Source organism: Mustela erminea, chromosome 10, assembly GCF_009829155.1.
Source record: "Mustela erminea isolate mMusErm1 chromosome 10, mMusErm1.Pri, whole genome shotgun sequence".
In the NCBI taxonomy this organism is placed as follows: domain Eukaryota; kingdom Metazoa; phylum Chordata; class Mammalia; order Carnivora; family Mustelidae; genus Mustela; species Mustela erminea.
Window position 1 is genome coordinate 45889775 of NC_045623.1, and position 23742 is coordinate 45913516.

At 39.4% G+C, this 23742-nt stretch overlaps 1 pseudogene; it reads right to left on the reverse strand.

The window, feature by feature from the left end:
• Positions 1-16391: 16391 nt before the first annotated feature.
• LOC116568358 lies at positions 16392-16516 on the reverse strand (annotated as a pseudogene).
• Positions 16517-23742: the final 7226 nt, after the last annotated feature.

Consider the following 23742-nt stretch of genomic DNA (forward strand, 5'->3'; position numbering starts at 1 on the left):
GTGTGTGTCATAGTGGTTAGGATATAAGGGATATAACTTGATCAATACCACACCTGGTACCATGAACCATGTTACTAAAAAGGCTTCTATAGTTCTTATCAAAAAAATAAAAGTTACTCTAAATCATAGAAGATTCCCAAAAGAACATAGAGCTGGTATGACTTGGACAAAATTACAATGCTAACCCATTGACTGTAAAAATCATTTTTAGCTTCAGAAGGAAATAAAAGTTAATGCAATGAATGGAAATGAAATAAAATAACCTTGAAAGTGATGATGATTAACTGATGAATAGACGATTAGAAAACTCTTTAAAAATAAAACGTGACCTAGATCAAAGCTTTGGGCTAATATTTGAGTACTTAAGTAATACTAGATGTCTTACAAAAGAAATTTCAATCTAACACTGGAACCCCAAAGCAAGCAAAGAAACAAAGAAACAAAGCCAAACAAATTAGGAGATACTCAACTACAATGCAGCAAGTTAAAATCTCTTACCATTTCCCTGACCATCTTCATCCAATATAACTTCCCAAAGTAACACAGTTCACTGCATCAGACAGAATAGGTAGGCTCAGACCCGAGGATGTGACATATCCAGAAATGTCAAGCAATAAAGGGAGGGCATTTGCTTTATTACCACGAGCATTGCAGACGGGGTTAACAATCTCATCACCTCTGATCAAGGTATCTTTCATTTGATGAAAAAGCCCTACAAATTTAACATGATAAAAGATAAATCAGAGCTTTTGAAAAAACCATTAAGTCTTAAGTGTTAATTTCCTTAGTGAAATCTTCACTCTCGATCACCTTGTTATATATGAATCATGGCATTAAAGTGTGAAAGCACTGCTCACAGACATTGAGGGCTCAGCTTTATGTCTCCCAGCCCAGGTCAGGTCCTCAAACTTCTAGTAAAATCTACCAATTTGCCAGAGCCTATTTAGGAGATCTAAAAAAGGGAAAGGAAGGTTGGGGAGGGGGATATCTGAACAAATAAAAAAATGAAGACCTATTTCACAGAGATCTCATTGACTTTTAGAAATACTTTGAACAACAGCCATGGCCACTGGGGTGCTGTAATGACATGCCCCATTATAAAATGTAACACTAAGTAAACGTAGGAGTGGAAATTTAACAATTGAACATTTAATGGCTGCAATTATGGCAAAAGAATAATGAACCTATTAGACAGGAGAACTGGCAATTACTCTACAGCTTATTGGAATACAGCTGTGAAAAAGTAATACAGCAGCATACTTAAGAATGGTTATTAAAAGAGGATAATGCATTCTGTTTACACTGACAGAAGCAATTTTTCTTTTGAAATGAAATGGGGCTTTTTGGCGATCAGACATATGAACTCAGATATGATGAATCCTACTATTTAAAGGTAATGCATTTTCAGATATGCTTTTCTGGCTATAAATGATGCCTCTACTAAGATCATAAGGGTGAGAGTTTTTTGGTGGAAGAAATAGAAGAAGATGTCAAAATGGACTTATAAACACTAAATAAATCACCTGGAGAAAAGTGGGCTAAATTTTAAATGATCCAAATAGCCGCAATAAATGAAACAAGTACAAGTTCAAAGATGAGGGTTGTCAAGAGAAGGTGTTTGGAACAATTACATGATCTATGAAATCATCATTTTGGTCTCCAGGAGTGATGGATGGGTCCCATTAAATTTTCAAATGTATACACTTCTAAGTACAATTTATATGGCTCTCTCCATTTTCAGATAGACCCTTCCAAACGACGTTATCAGAGCCATGGGGCTCAGCCAAACAGCAGGCTAGCTGAAAACAGTAATCTAGACAAAGGGTCAGGCACTGAAGTGCAGTTGAAGTGTAGGAAAAAACGTCCTACCTAAGTGCATTTGACAGAACTGAGAGAGGGCTCGGTGCCTTCAAGATCTAGACACCTGCCGTAGACGGTTTTAAAGAAGATACATTCTTGTAACAAGGTGTCATTTATGGCCATTTTCAAGGTATATTGGAGGAATACAAGACAGAAGTCTCACTTTACAAAATGCTGGATATTCAGAGATCTTTGGAGGAAGTCCTCTGATCTATCCGTCAGTTAGATGGCAGGGCCATATTTAAGCCATCTAACACAGACAGAGAAGCTTCCATTTTGTCTTTCACTGAGGAAGACTAATAATGTTTATGATAAACATAATAATGTTTATGATAATGAGAACGATTGCCTACTTTCCTCTCTGTGGGGAAAGTCTGCTTGAAATTCAAGCTCAGATCCCTTTTCCTGTTACTCTCCATAATTGTATAGGACAGGATTAAAGCAAGGTGACCAGGTCTTGAACCTCAGCATCCCTGGCAAACTGTGGTGCACAGATGCCCCACCCACTTCAGTCTGCACTTTGCAACAATCTGGTCACACCCTTGGAGCGTCAAGTCAGTTGTGCTCAGTATGCCTTACATAACACGCTAATGTTTCTAATGGTGTATTGTGTCTGCTCTAGGGCCATTTTGATGTCCGACACATGTAAAAAGAACAAAGTAAATTATCTTTTGACCCGGAAGGAAGTTGCTTAGGTCAGGGAATGAATGTGAAAGCTAAAGAACAAGATTTTTTTTTTTACAGTTCCAGGGTCACTAACCTGTTTTTAGGATCTAATGGAATCTGTAGACAATCACTCCAGAAAAATCAATATGCATACTAGTTTTGCACAGAATTTCAAGGCTAAAAACCTAGTGGGAAGTTTACAGCATTAAAAAAAAAGAAGTGGCCATAGTCAACCTCCTCAGATAAAGCTTTATGCAACTGCCAGCTCTCAAACGTTTGATTTAACAAGGCCAGTGACAGTGGTGAAATTAAGTCCATGTAATTTTATTATTTTTTAATTTTTAAAAAAATATTTGTTATTTGTTTATCTGACAGATCACAAGTAAGCAGAGAGGCAGGAAGAGAAAGAGAAGGAAGCAGGCTCCCCACCAAGCCCTATGCGGGGCTCTATCCCAGGACCCCGGGATCATGACCAGAGCCGAAGGCAGAGGTTTTAACCCACTGAGCCACCCAGGCACCCCAAGTCCATGTAATTTTTAAAAATGGTTGTAGCTAAGTGGTTTTCTCAGCCGTCTTACCAAGTCAGATTCTAACTGGTTTGGATTTCACCTTCCTTTCCTTTCCATGTTCACTCTGGTAGAGGAGCGATAGAGAACAGACATCTAGGATATGGACGAGAGGATTTTAGATGGCCAGTTCCTGAGTAATGAACATTAACTGTCAGCTTTGAGAGAAGAAAGAGATGGAAGATTAGAAGATGGTTTTGTTCCTATCTTCCCACTAACTCTGTCCTCACCTCTGAACCAAACTTCTCCCTATCCAAGTTCAAGATGATGGGAAGAATAAGACCCCCTTTCTTCATAGGGGCCAATAAAAATGGGCTAAAAAGGTCCAGCCCTTTGTAGAGTTTCTGTAATGCCTTTCAGTCCTCACCTGCTCTGCTCAGTTCAGTAGCTGCCCTCATCTGCGCGTGTCCCTTGGCTCTTCATTCTGGTTTCTCCTTGGACTTTGCGTCTGGTCTCAAAATCAAAATCACTCTTATCCTGTTTACTTTCTTACTTGGTTTACTTGGATTTTTGTTCCCTTGAGACAGTTGTTAGTGTTTCCTTGAGTGAGCTCCCTTTTGGATAAGCAGCTGCCCAACTAATCTTGACCTCCCTGACTCTGAACCCCAGAGAGAGGGCTGGAGAATGGTCTGGATCTTGCACTTCTTGAAACCGCTCTGCTATCCCTGAGTACACACTAGGGAAGAAAAGGAAAGACTGATTATTAAGGTGGGGTGTGAGGTAGAAGGGAAAGAGTGGGTACTTGGTTGGCATCTGTGCCCAAAAGGTCCTCAACTTGAAAATCCTGGCTTCTCTACTCCAATCCCACAGATAGGTTAGAAAGAGGGCACCTTTTAAAAAAAGAAAAACAAAAAACTTGTTTATTTATTTGAGAGGGGGAGGGATGCAGGGCAAGGGATGGGGGAAAGGAAGAGACTCTCAAGAAGACTGTACGCTGAGCATGGAGCCCAATGCCAGCTCGAGCCCAGGACCCTGGGATCCTGACCTGAGCTGAAATCACGAGTTGGACATTTAACTGACTGAGCCACCCAGGCACCCCCAAGAGGGCATCCTTTTTACAATTTTAGGCTTGGGCACCATTTCAGATCACAGGGTATATTTTGCAATGAAATAATTCTTTAAAAATATTTTTAGTATGAATTATGCAATTATATCTCTTCATGTGTATTAAAATTGTCACTTTATTAAATGAAAATGTTTAATCTGTAATCCTGATTTGTTATTCTTTTATTTTTATATAGTCGGAGTCTCAAAATAAAATAAAATAAAATAAAAAACAGAGTAAATATCCCCCTATCTATTTCTGAAATATCCCACTCTTCTAATTCTGATAGCCCTGGGGAAAGGAAAGAGAATAAAAGGAGAGGGAAAGAAAAATGGGAAAAAAGGAAAAAAGAGAAAGTACAGGGCTTTAGTCCGTACAGAGATTTAGTCTGCCTTTTCTCATAATCCCTTTGTCATCCTTTATCTCTCCCCATGAAAATGGAAATGTTCCCGTCCCTGGTGCTCTCTGTTGCCTGATTGTGTACTGATGAACCTATGCAAATTAAAATGTGCAGAGGGCGAGGTGTGGCTTCCTAGAGAATATCCTAGAGGGTTTATTAGATGTTAAAATACGAAGTGCCAAAATTCCCCAATTCTGTGATCTCACATGGTAGTGTCACCATAAACGTTAGTTATAATAAATTCAAAGTGAGTGAGTTTTGGTGCATTTTCAAGTTCCTCTCCAAATATCCACAGGTAATCAATTAATAGCTCTATTTACTGATATTCTCATGGATCGTTTGGGTACTGAATAAGTCACTCATGACTTATCTAGTCAACCGTGTACACTGTATACACAAGAGAAATGTTTGACTATTTCAAAGACCTGAACTTGACTCTTTCAAAGACCCGGTTCCACCTTCAACTAGCTGTAATCTTCAGCTAGCCACTGGAGTCTTCTGAGCCCCGTTTCCTTCTCTGAAAATAAAGGCATTGACCTATGACAGCATGCGAGATGTTTTCCAGACCTGAATGCTTGTGGTTCTGTGATTTTTATTGTGCACTATGATGCTGTTTATGCACAAGGGCACAAAAACTCAATCCTAGGTATTTTGTTGTCTGAGTACACTAGATCAGTATTTCTAAAGCAAATTAATATTTCTATCCATGCATACAACCGGAGCCCTTGTTTTTTTGAATACACCAACAGCTTATTTTCACTTGGCATGTCAATGCAGAGGTAATAGGAACTTGGTCTGAGGGACAATTGAAGAAGTAAGGCTTGTGATTACTCGGGAACTTATGCAAATTTCTCAACGGAACACAGTCCCTTTGTAGATTGCCATGATGAGATTTTTAAAAAGTCTGACGCCAGCCCTAGCCTACCTCTGGAGATTATGATTACATGTTTAGACACATTTTATCATATCTCAGTGGGAGCTGGTTGAACGCACCAACCAACTGTGCTTCCTTACGCTAGAATTTTTGGTCACGCCGTGCTGACACAACCTGTTTGCTTTAGGACGTGCGTTTAGCTGATTAGAAAATACAGAAATAAAGCTGGAGTCTGACAAACAAGGAGCTCAGAAAGGTGATTAATAAGAAAGAGGAAATTATGCGGCAGGAACATATCTTTATGAATGTGTACTCCCCGTAGCTAATATCTGAGGCAAATATTTTGAATTTTGAATTGGCTCGTAAATGCAGCTATCAACAGAGCAAGAGTAGCATAATTCTTAAAGAATGCATATATTGCTTAAAGAATAAACAGCTCTTTCTCACAGAGTAGGGAAGCTTGGTTGATTATTGACAGAAAAACTAAACAACAACAACAACAACAACAACAACAACAAAAACCGTAAGGGGAAATATTCAGAAGAAACCATTCCAACCCATGCCAGTCTAGGTAAATTGCATTTTACAGAAAAGAGTAGCACGGTAACCTGCTTTGAGGGCATGCAACATCATCTTTTCAATATTTTCTTTGCTGGTGTTAATGTTCATTGTGAAGACAGTAGCTGTTTACATCCAAAGTACCCTTTCTTGGCTGTCTTCATCTTCAGCAGACTTTGAGAAAAGATCCGATTGCTTTTACAAATACCATACAAAAATTCCTGCTCTAGGAAGAGCTCTTCCCTCTCAAATCTAACAAATTGATGCAAGGCCTTTATTTTTTTCTCATTTACTCTCCCTATAGCATATCACTGCATATATCACTGCTGGTGTATTAATAATATTTAATGATAATTATGTTAGCAACATTAATAAAGCACTTTAATTCTCTTTCCCAATTAAATCAATTCCCTTGAGTGAAAAAGAAATCATCAGTAATTCCACATTGACTCACAAAATTTTCCAATTATTTTAATGTTGAATTTTCAGACTTCCACAGAGATGTGGTAAATAAACAAGGCCTTTGCATGTGATAATTCAAACCCTTTCATTTCAGCTTCCTACATGTGGCATTGGAAGAGCAAGCTGGTGAGGTGTCTGAAAGGGGTGGGGATTTGCACCTTCATTTGCCAATTTCAACAAGAAGCGCTTCAGTAATACACCAGGGGGGCTGGGATTGTATCTTTTCCCTTGCTCTTCTCTAACATTTAATGAATCATGTTTCTCTTTTACTGTTTTCCTTTGTTTTAATATGTAACACAGGCTTTGGTGTTTATAAGGAGACCGTTCATTGAATAAAGCCTTAAATCTAGTTGGATTAATGCAGTCAATGTAGCAATCCTATATGGCTCTTAGCCAAGCTATGTCTTGGGGACCCTAATATTTCCAACTTGCAAGTCAGGGATCCCAGAATCCCTTGCTTTTAGCCTACTGGGTGGAATAGAGTGTGTATGTGTGTGTGTGGAGAAGACCTAACCTCTTATCTGCCTCAGATTAGAAAGCACGCAGATTTCTGTTAATTTTATGCCAGCAAGAATTGGTCATATGGCCCCACCTAGTTATATGAGGGCAGAGAAAAGCAGTGAATCACAATGATATTTTGGGAGTACCAGCAGTCTCCGTTATATCTTTAAAAAATACATGATTATTTCTATTGGGAAGGGGGGAAAGCAAAATTCAAGGTGTAGCTAAACAAAACAAAGAAATTGTCCTTTCTGCCAAGAGCATAGAGGGCTTTTTGGATAAATAAAATCTAGACACTCAATATCCAATAATTCTGGCATTAATAATTCTGGTATTTCCACTTTGGAAAATACTTTTACTTTTACAATACTGTATACTCAGAAACACTGATAGTTTCTTTTTTTCTTTTTTTTAAATTTAATTTTATTTTATTTGTGTGTGGTGTGTGTTCCAAAATTCATTGTTTGTGCTGACAGTTTCTGACGTATAACAGTTGCTCAATAAATATTTTTTGGATCCATGAATGCCTATGAATTCCACTCAAGCTTTTAATGGCCTTGCGTCCCATCACTGGCTAGCTAATGAGGCCACTGGTAAATATAACTCTGGCTACAAACTCCTTAGCCACAGTTTACAAAGACCATCAGGCAGCAAATGAAAAGAGTTGCCCTCTTTCTTCTTTGGCTCTGCCCAGCCAGCTGGTGAACGTGGTCTGGACATCTGGACGTTTTCTCTAGGGAGACTTCTTGGCCTGCTCTGTATGTCTTCTCTAGGGAGAAGAAAAAGACATACAGTTGTAGCCTTCCTTTTCCTTTTTCTTTTCCCCTTAGCTATTAGGTTTTCTGATCTAGTGTACAGTAAATTCTAATGGCTGTTATAGATAAACCCCACTGAAATTTATTCCTTACTCAGTGCGGGTCCTCCCGGTCAGGAAGACTGTCTTGCAAGTTGTGTTCTGATGACTAAGGCTCCTTCCATCTTGAGGATCCACCGCTCACCGCTTCCGTCTCTCAGGTGTTGCTGGAGGGTCTCCTCCATCCAAATTAGCTGCAAGGAGAATGCACCGCAGATCGTACCTGGTAGGTTTTTATGGCAGGTTTAGTTTGTTGGTCTTTTTGGTGGTGTTGTTGACTGGACATGTAAGGCTTGCTCATGATTGGCACCTGTATCCCACAGACTGAAACTCAGCCCTATGACCTATGATGAAAGGGGCCTGGGAAATGTCTCTAAGTTATCATTCTGAGGGAGAAAAACAGGCAGTCTCTGTCACAATAGTCAGCACAGATTAAACAGACACAGTGTTCACAAGTTAGATATGAATTCCCAGGAAACATGAGATACTTATGTTAACAGGACTTACAAATTTGACTCCGACGACACACAGATATATATTTTATCTATTAGCTAGTCACTCTTTTTCACAAACTGCCATCCACAGGGTAATGGAAAAAGAAAAAAGACTAGATTTTAGCTTAATCCCATGCTACACTACCACCGAAGGCTCCTTATCTCATGTTCTTATTATCAGTATTCGTTTGGTTACTTGAGAAAGCTTAGTAAGGGAGCAAATCATAAAAAGAGATTCATAAACACACTAAGGATGTTTGCTTAAAACATATGCATGCACATTGTCTAGCCTAGGTCATAACATAAATGCAGACTTTCATTTGTGTGGGGATGTTTTTAGGTAAAGCACACCTTAACTTCCTTACGGAAACTACCACTGCTATGTGTTTTCTGTAATTCTCAGTTTCAATTTTCTTAAAAAGGAGCACATTTCCAACTCCTTCTGTTTTTTCACTTGTCTCTCCCATAACTAATTTGATCATCATTTTTTAAAATGACCAAGACTTACCAAGATTTTCTGAGACATTTATATTTATTTCTCTTTCTTACCGTGAAACACATCAAACAAATCAAAACGTGTATCTATAGTTTAAAAATAGACCTACTACTCAGCTTTAGAAATAGAACATTATTGTGTATTTGGTGAAGCCCTACTGTGTTCCCCTCCCTGACACACTACTCACTCTTCCTTTCCTTCTGAGGCAAACACTATCTTGAATTCTAACCGTTTCCTTTGTTTCTCACATAGTTTTGCTAGATGTGTGTATACTCTTGGAAATACATGTTGTTTGACTTTGCTATTTTTTGTACTTTAGATGCATGTAGCATGTAATAATACAGAATACCAATAACTTATTTCTTTTTCAATCAAAGTTAATTCTTTTGAAAACCACCCATGTTAATGTATATTTTCATAGTTCACTCATTCTTTAAATTGAGGTAACAGTCGACATATAACATTGTGTATGGTTAAGGTATTCAACATACTGATTTCACACATTTACACTGCAGTGTGATCGCCATGGTAGTGCTAGCTGTCACCTCTATTGTGTCACCTAGTTATCATTCCTTTACTGTTGGAAACAGTCAAGATCGAGTCTATTAGTAGATTTAATGCTTATAATACAGTTGTGTTGTCTATAATCACTATACTGAGTGTTAGGTCTCCAGGACTCACTTATCCACTTGTTGCAAACACACATCCTTAACCCACATCTCTCCCATTTCCCCTCCCCCCAGCCCCTGGTAACAACCATTTGCTCTGCTTTTATGAGTTTGGTGTTTTTGTTTGTTTGTTTGTTTTTTAGATTCTACCTATAAGAGAACTCCTACAGTATTTGTCTTTCTGTGTCTGAATTATCTCACTTAACACACCCACGCACTCAGCGGCTGTATATGGCACCATAGTTTGGTTATGTCAGTTTACCCATTCTGGTGTTGTTAGAGAGCGGGTTGTTTCTAGGTTTTGCCACTGTGAAAATTCTTCTACATGTCTCCACATACACATTTACAAAATTTCCTTGGCTCTATCTAGGCATGGAGATGCTAGTATAGGTAATGGACATGTTTCAAAATCATTATAAAATGCCAACCAGTTTTCCAAAGAGACTGTGGCAATGTGTACTCCTACGAGCAATCTACAGGAGTTCTCTTGTTCCATATGAAAATCAATACCCAACGCTTGATATTTTCCTGCTGTTTCTTTGGACACTAATCAATGGTGGGATAAATGTAGTAAACATCTTTTGTCAGCTTTTGGATTCTTATGCCTCTCTTTATTATGTCTTTTAGTGAATAGGAGGTTTGTTTGTTTTTTGTTTGTTTGTTTTTAAGATTTATTTACTTATTTGAGAGAGAGAGCAAGCGCGTGAGCATGAGCACGAGTGGGGGAAGGGGCAGAGGGAGAGGGGGAGAAGCAGATTCCCCTGAACGCAGAGGTCGATGCGGGGCTCAGTCTCACAACCCTGAGATCATGACCTGAGCCGAAATCAAGAGTCTGTTGCTTAACAGACTGAGCCACCCAGGTGCCCCATAGTGAACAGAAGTTTTAAAAATTCCACATAATTAAATGTATTGTGTTTTATAAGTGGATGTCTTTTGTCTTATTTAAGAAATGTTAAACTATCCATAGGTCATAAAGGAATTCTTCTATTTTCTATTTTAAAAGTTTTATAATTTTTCTTTCACAGGTAAATATTTAAACTCTATGGAATTGATTTTTTTTGTGTGTGTGAGGGTCCAATTTCATTTTTTGTTCAGTGATGAATCAATTGTTCTAATGCCTTTTATTAAACAATCTGTCGTTGCCCCTGCCCTAAACTAATCTGCAATGCCAATTTTCTCATATACCATGTTTCTGCATTAAATAGATTTATTTCTAGACTTTTGCTGTTCTCTTGGGCTATTTATCCCTAAGACAATACAAAACTGATAATTGCTATAGCTTTAGAATTTTTTTTTTTACTACCTTGTAGGGAAACATTTCCTAATTTCCCTTGTGGAAAACAGGCAACTTTATGATATTGATTTCTTTCATCCATGATCATGGTACGGTTTTCATTTATTTACATATTTTAATACCTTTCAATAAGAGTTTGTAATTTTATCCTCAAAAGTCTTTTGTATCTTTATTACTGAATAGTTTATATATTTTTTGATATTATGAAAGTACATTTCATGTTATATTTCTAGTTATATTTTGCTGCTATGTAGAAATGGTAAACACAGTAACTCAGTAGGACTTTTTAAACATCTATATACATTGTAAAATATATTTGTCAAATAATGACAATTTTGTCTCCTACTTTGTTGAAATTCATCAAATGCTTTTACTATAGTATTGAGATGATCATATAATGTTTTCTCTTATCTGTTAATGTAATGAATTACATTTATTGGCTTTCCAATTTTAAGCCAATCTTGAATTTCTGGGATAAATACAATTTGGTCATAAAAATGTTCTCTAACTACATCTACATTTGGCTGGCTAAATAGCACTTCTTCCTTAATGTCTATAAGAGACACTGAGCTGTAACTTTTCCCTTCTCTGTGATCATTGACAGATCTCATAGCCACATTGTGTCAGCCTCAACAAATACAAAAGGGAATGTCTTTCCTTCTCTACTCTGAGAATAGTTTGTGTAAGATTAGAATAATTTATCTCCTGAATATTTGATAGAATGTCAGTAAAACCAACAAAAATAAATAAATTCTGGTTTGGTTTCTCAGGTTTTGTGACTCTTCAGTTTTCTTCCTTATTTGTGAATCAACTTTGAAAAGTTAGAGTTGTTTAGGCATTTGCCTATCTCATCTCAGTCTCCAAGTTTTTTCTGGTATGAAGTTGATCTTAATACAGACTTTTTATTTCTTCATTTCCACTCAATGTGTAGTAACTGCCACCCTGTTTCCTTCTTAGAATCACTCATTTGTTATCTTTGTTCTCTGATTATTCTTCCCATTGTTTTGCCTGTTTTGAAGTAACTTATCTTTCTTAAAGAACTGACATTTGATTTGCTCTCTTCTTATGTTCCACAAGTAAGCTTTTTCCTCCTCCACATCATTGATTTCTACTTTTATCACTGTTGTTTCTCTCTGTCCAATATTTTAAGGTTTTCTTGTATTCTGTGTCTAACTAAATATGTTGAATACTTAATTCACGAATTTTCAGCTTTCTTACCTTTTTTTAAAGACTTGTTTATTATTTTAGAGAGGGGGAGGTGAAGAGGGAGAATCCTTTATTTTTTTAATTATTTTTATTATGTTATGTTAGTCACCATACAATAATGTCATTAGTTTTTCATGTAGTGTTCCATGATTCATTGTTTACGTTTAACACCAAGTGCTCCATGCAGTCTGTGCCCTCCTTAATACCCATCACTGGGCAGACCCATCCTCCTACCCCCTGCCCTCTAAAACCCTCAGTTTGTTTATCAGAGTCCACAGTCTCTCACGGTTCGTCTCCGCCTCTGATTCCCACCCCCTTCATTTTCCCCTTCCTTCTCCTAATGCCCTCCATGCTATTTCTTATGTTCCACAAGTAAGGGAAACCATATGGTAATTGACTTTGAGAGAGGAAGAACCTAAAGCAGGCTTCATGTTCAGTGCAGAGCCTGATGCAGGGCTCAGTCTCACCAACCCGAGATCATGACCTGACCTGAAATCAAGAGTTGGCTGCTTAACCAACTGAGCCACCCAGGTGTCCCATCAGCTGTTCTTACTAATGGAAGCATTTTAGGCTATAAATTCTCCTCTAAGTAACACATTAGCTGCATACCACAAGTTTTGATGAATACTCTTTCAACTACTGTTCTGTTACAAATATTTCCTAATATCCATTGCTTCTTTTTCCAAAAGAAACCAGGAGTTTCTTACTGATTTTAAATTTCCAAACACTTAGCGTTTTTAAGTTCTTCTGTTATTAGTCTCTAACTATATGCACTGTGATCAGAAAATAAGCTCTGCTTGACACTAATCCTTTGAAATGTATTGAGGTTCTCTTTATGGCCTTGCACATCATTAATTTTTATGAATATGCCACATGTACTGGAGAAGAATGTGTGTTCTGGAGTTTTGGGATATAATGTTCCTACTAGTCCTAAATAATTCATTGTGCCGTTTAAATTTCATCTATCCTTACTCAATTTTGGCTGCTTATTCTATCAATTATTGAATACCTATATTAAATACCCCCATTTTTATAGTGGATTGTTAATATCCAGTTTTAGGATAATGATAGATTTTCAAATAAACCCTTGAGTAAGCAGATGCATACATGAGTCTGGAGTTCAGAGAAGTCCAAGGTGGAAATGCAAATCTGGGTATTTTGCATGGAGGTAATCTTTCTGGGAAGACTAGATGAGATCACACAAAGAATGGAAATGAGAAAGAAGATTAGAAGTCTGAGGTTTGGGCCCTGGGGCACTCTAGTGTTTACAGGCTGTAGAGATGGGGGGGTGGAATAGACAGAGTGACTGAAAAAAAAAAGGGTATTCTCTATAGTGACAGAGAAACATATGGTGAACTAGGAGATGAAGACGTTTGCAAAGTGTTTAATGTTTGATAATTAATAATCCATCATGTTTGGCCTGTAAGAAAGTTGAATTTCCTATCTCACTCTTCCCTCCTATACACACACACACACACACACACACACACACGCACACAGGTTGTTTCTGTTCTGGAGGAAGATGGCTGCTGTAGATAGTCCTTCATGGGGAGATTAAAATTAATAGTTAAATGAAGGAGTCATCCTGTTGGAAGCTTTGGGAATATCATCATAACAAGCCCTCATTTCTAACCATCAGGACTGTCCCTAGAAGAGTAAAGGACTTCAGATAACTAAATCAGAACAAGGAGGATAAGGGAAATACTGTTCTGAGACCTGGGTCAGAGAGGCCCCTTGCCTGTATCCTGCACTTTGACAGACACTTAACTCTGGCCCTTCTCGGTCCATGCCCCCTGACTGGGGTAGAGTGCCAGGGGCAAAGTAACAAGCCCACTAGGAACCTGTGCCTTTCCCCATTCCAACTTCAAGGCCACATCCTTGGTACCAATGATTCATGGCTCAAGTCCATCACTAAGGCATATGGAGAATTATTCCTGGAATCTGTCCTCCTAGGAGTGGACCACACCTCAGATGACATCCTTCTAGGCCCTGGGTGAGCTAATGTGTGGTTGTGGGGGGCCGGGGGCTGTAACGTAGCTAAGCAAGTGGACGGACGTTTCTAGATAGATTTGAACATCCTACAGTGTGGGATGTAATCAGGTGTGGGAAGAGTGGCAGTGGATTTCCTCAAACCACCAGATTTCAGCCTGAAACTTGGAAGATTCCAGGAACTCTTAAACTCAAAACTTATCTTCCAGCTTGTTATGAAGACATATTTGTCAGGGAAGAAATGTAGAACAGTCTTCATTTAATATTTAATTAGATAGTTTTATAAATTACAAATATTTAAACATACTGTATATCTTGCTGTGGGCACTATGCATGCTAAGAAGAGAGTGTAGGAAGTAGAACCTATTAAGGTTGGTGTAGGTAAAAAGTTATGCCATAAAATAACACATGTACTGTAAAATAAAAGTCATGAAAAATGCTCTCAGGGTCCCTTTTAGTATGACAAGGCACCTTTCTGCAGCCCTTCCCAACACAACCTCCAAGCAACACCCTAACTGCCAAATCCCAATCACACTAGGCTCCCCATCTCTCTACAATTCTCTTCCCAATTAAAATCTCTTCCCTCGAAAGGCTGTGTGCCTTTCCACCCTCCTGTATTTCTCTTGTCCTCTTCCTGAGCTGAGCTGTGCCGTCTTACCAGCTCCCTTTGCTCTGCATATAGTAAAACTCTACTTGTCTTTCCAGTCCTCGCGCAAAGCCCAACCATGGTGATTTCTAATCATCCATTTACGCTTCTGTGGCTCCCGGTAGCATTTGAGCCCCTAAGGTCAGGAAGAATATCTGATTCATCCTTGTTTCTCTAGGCCTCCGCCAGAATCCTACACATGCAAGGCATTCACTGAGTGTCTTTGGGATAAATGAATAAATTCCCCGAGCCTTATAGCATACATATCTAGCATGACGGGTTTAATCCTGGATGATATACTGAATATATCAGCAGGAGGGCTGTTTCCCCTCTGTACAGTTTTTCTTACCAACTGATTTAAAATTCTAAAAAGGATACTGTAGTTATCTTTCTATGAATCTTTTGGAGTAACTAGCATAGTTGTGAGATCGCAGTTGGTTCCTGGTAATACCTTGTTAAGTTCATTAGACAGAAAAAGATGTGAAGAAAATGATTTAGGATAAAAGCGGAGATAGGTACCTCTAAAATGATAGTAAAGAATGCCTCATGTCCACACATGTGTTTTGGTAAGGGGGAGAGGGAAGGAGAGAAAAAAATTGGAGAAGATTAGAAATTATCCCCAGATCCTACAGTGAGAATTTCAATTCTATTTTTTCCTTCCCTATCACTGTCCTTATTTTTAGGATTCACAGTGATTTTTTAAAAAATCTTATTTACTTATTTATTTTTTAAAATTTTATTTTTTTATTTGACAGGCAGAGATCACAAGTAGGCAGAGAGAGGAAGGGAAGCAGGCTCCCTGCTGAGCAGAGAGACCAATGCGACATGGGGCTCAATCCCAGGACTCCTGGGATCATGACCTGAGCCAAAGGCAGAGGCTTTAACCCACTGAGCCACCCAGATGCCCCTAGGATTCACCGTGATTTTTGAGGAGATTCCCTACTGTCACTGCACCCTTTCCTTATAGTGCAGGTTCTCATATTGCTTGACATATTGCATATTTCTATCTAGTAGATACAACTTGCAAACACCTTCCGAAGCATCATTCCAAATCTTGAAAAAAATAATGCTAGCAGTTTTGACTTTGTATCATCCCCTAGACCAATAACGGAGCTTTCAAACCCCTTCTATTAATTCACATCGGTCTCTGGAATACTTTTTTTCTGAAATTAGCACAGCAGTGAATTAATTTCATCACGACTTTAATTAAGATTTTTTTAAAAAACCATAATCACAGATAATGCAGTTAAGATGGCTAAAAAGAGTCAGTATCAAGCCAAAAGCTACACTATGATTAGGCAATATATCAGGACAACACCTTTTCTCACAATTCAAGTCAAATAAAAATGAGGAATAGAGAGTGAGGTGGCTGCCGAGACTGGAAATCTATAGTCATGCCCTTATTTGCATGGGGGAGGGGAGGGCGGGGCGGAGCAGGAGGCAAGCCAGAAACAGAGGGAGTAAAAAGTAGATCTGGTAGCGAGAGCAAGCAATTGGACTTGCATGCATTTTTTTTTTTAACAGTTTACTTTTGGTGGTTCAAAAAATAGTCCAAAATCATCTTTATATACATTCCTCTTATTCTCCTTCTGTTGTCTAGTGAAGTAAATACACACACACGCATACGCTACAATTATGATATACCAAACTTTTCATTTGCTTCCTAGTCTTTCGTTTTGTTTTGTTTTTGCTTTTTAAACTTTTATTTTAATTTTAGTTAGTTCACACTCAGTGTAATACTAGTTTCAGGTGTACAATATAGTGGTTCAACACTTCCACATACCACGTGGTGTTCACCGTGACAAGGGCACTCAAAAATATGGAATGCTTCATGAGTTCGAATGTCATCCTGGCGCTCGGGGCGGGGTGAGGGGTGGGGGTATGCTTATCGTCTCTGTATTATTCCAATTTTAGTATATGTGCCGCTAAAGCGAGCACTTGGATATGTTTTTTAAGAGAGAACTGGGGGCAAATTCCACTTACTAAAACCTTGGGCAACTCAAGTTCTCTGAGTCTTCATTTCTTCATGTTTTATTAAATTATCCTACAAAACTAGGACTAATGAGCAATATTTAGTATAGCAGTAGATTTTATTAGGTTGCAGCAAACAGGGTCAATCTTGAAAGAAATTAAATACGGAAACAGAAAATTCTACTCCTATGACTTAAAAAAATGACGCTATCACCAAACTCACAAACACAGTAATAATTATGCACACACACATAACCAGAGTGGGACCAACAGGACCTGTAAAAGAAAAAAAAAAACACACCAGCTTTCAACTATCACACACACAAACTTTACACAGAAATGACATATGAGTTAAGTCTTGGAGGACAAATTTAAATTCCCAGGAAAAAGACTTTTGGCAACTGACAGATTAAGTGTTCTTATTACTCCAGAGGGCTATGTAGGTAGAACTATTAGAGAAGAAGACTTTAGGTCACTGGCAGGCATGTCTAACCAGCAGAACAGACAAGAATGAAATAAGCCTTTTCTGAGGCTAGTGAACTCCTCATGCTGTATTCAAGCGAAAACTCAACTGAAGGTTGGATAATGTAATGGGTAATCACACATCCTGGAGACAGATTGCCTGGGTTGAAATCCCAGGTCCGCCTCTTTTATAAGCTGTGTCTTTTTGTGCCTCAGTGTAAAACGAATATAAAAGCAATGCCTGCTCCATATGGGTGTTATGCAGATCAAATAATTAACATATGTAAAACACATTAGTGCCATGTAAGCTTTAGACATCATTAATTATAGTATTTCTTGAAGGGATTATTGTAGAGGAACTCATGCCGTGGTTGGATTGGGTGAGGTAATCAAAGAGGGATCTGCCTCTTCTGAGATCCTATCATCCTGTGTTTCTATATTCCCCGATGTCCAGGGATTGAAATTGCTGATCAACTGAGCACGAGCTGAAGCATCTTTGAAAAACAAAACAAAACTATAACAATAAAAACCCATGTTTCTCTTAAAAAGATCTTCATCATCCTTTTTAAGATAACAATGAATAGCCTGTGTGAACAACTATTCATATAATTATTTCATAACTCCCAAAAGAAAATAGCTCCCCTCATACCAGTCCTTGAGCACCTAGGAGCAGCACGGATAGGCAGAAAGGAGTGGGGGATGGGAATCAAAATTAAATTCCTTTCAGAAGAAACCAGTCTATAAATGATTTTAGAGTGTGATGTAGACAAAATGAAAGATGGTTGTTTGGGGCCATGAAGAATACGTTCCCTTGCTGTGAAGGGTAAGCTTCAGTGGGGGTCAGGGGGCAGTGCTACGGGGGTCCACACCTTGAGGGAATGCACCGATTCCTATTGCAAACAGCCTCTTCACTGTTCTCCCCTACCTCAGTCTCCCTGTCCCCCATCCAACGTATGCTCCTGTCTCAGTGTTCCTTCTAAAACGCTAATTGACCCCTGCCTCACACCTTACAGGGGCTTTCCATCCAGCCACAGGATGACGTGCGAATTCCTGGTCTCATGACTCATCATCAACCATAGCAAAGTTCCAGCTGTTTCCCACGCATGAGGTTTGTTTACATGCAGCTTCCTGAGCTCCCCCCCAGAGGTATCAAAATCAGAGTCTCCGCAGCTGGACCCCGAAGTGAAGCAACTCAACCTAACTCTCTATCCCCATTCGGACTGGCTGCCATGACAAAAGTGTCTTTTTTTCATTGCATTTTAAGTGGAATAATGTTCGGCAGCCCTCACATCTACCTTCCCTCTCAATGGCAGCAGCAGCAGCAGCAGCAGCAGCAGCAGCAAGCACTTAACAGAGCTCTGATTGAGGCAAATAGCCAAAGACAGCTTAGCCCTTTTCTCTGGCACTGTGTCTTCCAGCTGAACCGGAGATATAACTCACGGTAGCAAACCTGAAACTGCTACTCTTGACAGATTAATTCCATAACAAAAATCAATCATGGCACTTGTTGCCGGCATACATAATATTTTGAGTTTCCTGTCAAGCACCACCGAGAAGCAGACCTCCTTGACCTTGACTACATTAAACGAATGCACCGATACAGTAATGTAATCAGCTGATCACCGCATGCACCATCATCCCAGGTCTGCATAACAGTGATCAGCATTGAGCTCTTGTTTCCTGTGGCGCCTCCTAACCCAACCAAATTGCCATCCTTACTAGCGAATGTCTCTTCTAGACAAAAATAGTAGTTGCAGCAACTCCCAAAAGTCTTATTTTTCGACTGGTCACCTCAGGCGATATGTCAGCTGATTTGCCTGCTAGCTTTTCCCTGAGCAAATATCAGCCAGCCAAACCGGGGATGGAGGGCGGGGGATGTGGAGGAGCACACACAATAAATCCCACTCTGGCCACAGATAGAATACCCTCCTGTTCAGAAAAACCCTTGTTCACTCCTCAGGCCAAAGAGGCTAGACAGGAAAGGAAGCAAGAACAGGTGGCTGGGTGAGTTCCTCACCTGCATAATGAGCAAATTGAAAGTGTTGGAGCCATGGGCATGCAAGGTGGATGGAATGGAGAGAAGAAAAGGAACTTCTTCTTTTTAACATTAGAGGGACTAGGTTACACCTGACAATGTGCATTGCATTTGGGGCAGAACCATCTGGAAAAGGGCGATTGACAATCCCGCTGGGTTGCTCAGCATGGCATGGATCAGAATGGGGGAAGATCTTCACAGCTGATGTCACCCGACAGGCAGAGCTTCTGAGTAGCCTAGGGTGAATTTCCCAGAAACCAGGACCACTCTTGCTAGAAACAAGTATTTTCCCAGAAACCAGGACCACTGTTGCTGATTTGCCCCAGGTGGTTACTTACAGCTAAGACAAGTGATACTTGGGCTCCTGGGGAAGTGGGGATGATGTGACCACCATCCCCAGCATCCGATGCCTATAGAGAAGCTTTGTGCATCATGTCTAACCAGAAGCATGCTTGCATGAGTATTTCTCTCATTCAAAGATGCTTTAGATACCTTTGAAGATAAATGGAGATATTTCATCCTCAAAGCTCTCAATTTACCTTTTTTAATAAAATGATCCTGTGGCAAAAGGGAAGAGCTAATTAAGCATTTCATTATCTGACTGGTATAATGAACCACAAAGTGGCAGTGAAAAAAAATCAGCATTGGGAAACATCTGTCCCACTCTAATGCTGAGAATGTCACAGCCTAGGACAGCATCTGCAGATGGAGGTTTTTAAAAATTGAAATAGAAGAATCTTCAAATAGCATGTTATAGAAATACCTCCAGGGAATAAACTCCAGGTAAAGTTTGCTCTTCAAACCTGCACATAGAATTTACTGTTCTTAGAAATGATAGTGTATCTGTACAAAGGAAATCATGCTCAAGTTGGCAGTGATTTAATGAATACAAGGAAATTATGCTAGAATTTACTGTGTATTGTCTCTTTCATGCTCAAGGCTTTCCAAAGTGTCTTACTAACAAGCAATTAAAATGCCGAAAGACCAGGGATGGTGGGCAATGGTAAAATGTCTACTCTTATCCTAGTAGCTTACAAATTGCCTAGAATAGCTCCTTGGTTGCTGAGAAATGTTGATTGTGGATGTCACAGCTGTCCTTGCAATTGTTTAAATAGGCGATGAGATCTGGGGTTCTCCCTAGGTAGTGGAATTTAAGGGAGAACTCCATTTGTAGCCTCTTCTATTAATACTGTAGTAAATCAATATGCACACAGGGCTAGGCATTTATCCTGAAAATGTGCTGCCCAAAATCACATCACTCAAAAGTATCTAAGCAAATAAAAGCACTTGGCTTAATAATTTCTAATGTAAAATTAATAGATCACTAGTGTTGAAATTTAGAAAATATACAGATAAGCAAAAAGAAGAAATAAGAACGATTTATAATCTCACCCCAGGGAGAGTTAATCGGCACAATGCCTGGTACATAGTAAGTGCTTCAGAAATACTTCTTAAATAAATATTTCCTTCTAGTCCTTTAAAATGCAAACGTATACACTGTTTAAATAAAAGTTGGATCATATCGTATTTACTTTTCTGAAACCTAATTGTAAAAATTTTAGCATTAGATCATATATAGTTTTCCAAGTCATTAAATATTCTAACAGTTTAAACGACTGGTTAGTATTACATTTGGGGAAAGATTTGGGGTAAAAATTAGGCAACATTTAATAACATATTCTCATTCTTTCATCCATTCAATAAATAATTTTTTGAGCCTCTGGTCTAGACATATGAATTCAACAGGGAACAGATAAAATTCTTGCCTTCAAGGAACTTAAACTGTAGTTGAGGAAGACAGGCCTTCAAACTAAATGTTTGAAGATGGTAAGAGCCATGGAAGAGAATAAAGCTGGATAAATTGGATAGAGAATATCTGGAAAGTAGTGGAAAAGTAGTAATTTTTTTTTTTAAGAGTAGTAATTTTAAAAGGTGAAATTTAATTAAAGTCTTAAAGAAGGAAAAGGATTTGGTCACAGAAATATCTGAAGGAAAGTGCTTCTGGCAGAGGAAACAGCCAATGCAAAGGCCGTACAGTTGGAATTTGATTGACATGCTCAAGGATCAGCAAGGTGGTTAGAGCAGGAACAGTAGAAAGAGTAGAGGACATGGTTGGAGAAGCACAGAGGAAAGAACAGGAGTTTTGGCTTCTTCTCTAAGGGAAACTGGGAGCCCCTGCAGTGTTTTGAGCAGAGAAATGACACAATGTGCCTTCTATTTTTATAGGATCTGCCTGAATGCTGTGTCAAGAATAGAATGTACGGGAAAATGTGTGAGAGGCTACTGCAGTGAAGCAAGCAACAGTGGTGATGGCTCAAACCAGAATAGGACTGTGAAGGTGGTAAGAAGTTTATTTCCAGATGGATTTTGTAGGTAGTGCCAATAGTATATATTGATGGTGGGATGTTGTGTGCAAGAGAAAGAGAAGCATGGAAAGTAAGTCAAGGCATCTGGCTCAGCAGCTGGAAAGGGTAGAGTTGCTTTGTATGAAGATGGGAAGACTATAGGCAGAGCAGGTTTCAGGAGGCAGAGATCAGGATTCAGTTGGGGGCATGTTAAATTTGAGATGTTTATTAAACACCCAAATGGGGATGTTGAGGACATAGTTGGATTTAAGAGCCCAGAATTCCGGGGGAGTCCAAGAAACAAGAGTCTGGCTAGAGATAAATTCGGGGGGTCATGGACATAAAATTAACTTTGAAGTCAAGGAACTGGTAAGATCATGTATGTGTAAGTGTGGGACAAAAGGGAATCCAAAGTGCCAAGGCATTCCAACATTGCCATGTCCACCATGGGAAGATGAAGACCTAATGAAAAAGACTTAATGGGAGCCCCCAGTGAGTGGGGAGGAAAATCAAGTGTGTGGGTCCTGGAAGCCATAAAGAAGGTGCATGAAGGAGAAAGGTATGATGATGTCAACTGCTGCTAATGGGATCACTGGTTGTGTGAGATAGGAAATGGCACCCTCTACATGGAGAAGTGCTTGTACAGAGCCGCAGTTCAGCAAGTACAAGGTGGACTAAACTCACATCCACCCGTCCCCTTTTCCAGGAGCCTTGTGCAGGCACAAGTTGCATAACTGTCATAGTAACCCTCACTGCTGATGGGAAAGATAAGGACCAAAGAATTAATCACTGAATTTAGCAACATTGATGCCACAAATGTCCTTGGCGGGAGGAATTTTGGAGGAGTGGTGGTCACAAAAACATCAATGTTAAGAGTTTAAGAGAGAATGAGAACAGAGGCATTGGGGACAGTGAATACAGATAGCTCTACACGGGGGAGATTTGCTACAAAGAGAAGGCAAGCAGTGGCTGGTGGGGGATAATGGGTAGAGTACTGGAAGAAACAGCTACTGGGAGCAAGGCACAGCATCGTTCTCCTGCCTTGACCACTGTGGTGGTCTTCTCACTGTTTGCTTACATACACTCTTGCATCCTACATTCTTCTCTCCAAATATCCCTAGCGTGATCCTTTTAAATTATCAATTAAATAATGTCATAATCCCTTCCCATCACACTTCAAATGAAATCCCGTCTTGACCATGACCTGTAAGATCTTGCCTGCCTAACTCTGCCCCCTCATATCTTACCCCTTGTCCCCTCAAATACGCAGCTCCAGCCATGCTGGCCTGTTTCTCCCTCCAACATGCAGAGCATTCTCCCAGCTCAGGCTCTGCACTTGCTGTTCCTTCTACCTGAAACTCTCGGCCCCATATTTTCAGAGGCCTCACTTCCACATCTCACTCAGGTCTCCACCCAAACACTGCTTCGCCCTGACACAAATGGTCTCCCTATCACAAGCTGTGACAGTGCTATTGGATTTTTCATAGTGCTAATCACTACCTGACTTCGTGTAATTCCTTATTACTGTTTGTCTTCCCTCAAACATGCAAGTTCCATGTAGACAGAGATGTTGTCTCATTTTAATTCATATCTTTACCCCCAGCCAGTACAATGACGTCTGGCACGTAGCAGATGCTTAATAAGTATATGTTATGTACATGAGTAATTGAAAAAAACACTACTATTGACACTACGAACGCTTTAATGATTTTTAACATATTGACATTAAAGGTCATGGGTTGGAGTTCTGTTGGCCTTGACAGATGAGCAGCGAGGAGTTCCAGGGGATACCCTTCCTTCCAGCATACATGGGCATGTGCCTTGAAGATAGGCAAAGGACTTGGTTCAACCTAATTGTATTGTTTAGGATTTTAATGTAATGGGAAAGTTTGGTAGAAAATAAAGTCAGAGGTGTCCTCTGTTGTAGTGGAGAGGACACCGGATATGCATCACAAGGGCTGGATTTAAGTCTGCACTCTATGTGCCTGTGCTGTGTGCTTTCTGCAAGTCACTGTATCTCTCTGTGCCTTTGATCCCTACATTTAAATTTGTGAGAAATAATACCTCCTGCACTTCCCTCACCTCCTTGCTTGAGGGCCAAATGAGATATTTGGGATAGTGCTAAACAAATGCGCATAAATATTTTCTCTGGATGAAAAGAAAGTGTTTGAAGTGAATCTAGGCAGGGTGGCGGGGAGAAGGCAGAGTTCTGCTGCGGCATATGCACCATCTGGCACTTTAAAATGTGTCCCTCAGGAAGAAAAATGAGACTGTTGTTGAGACTGCAGTCAAGAATCATTCCAAAAGTGATATTTTCCAACTCTAATAAGTCTGTGATCAAACAATCAGTT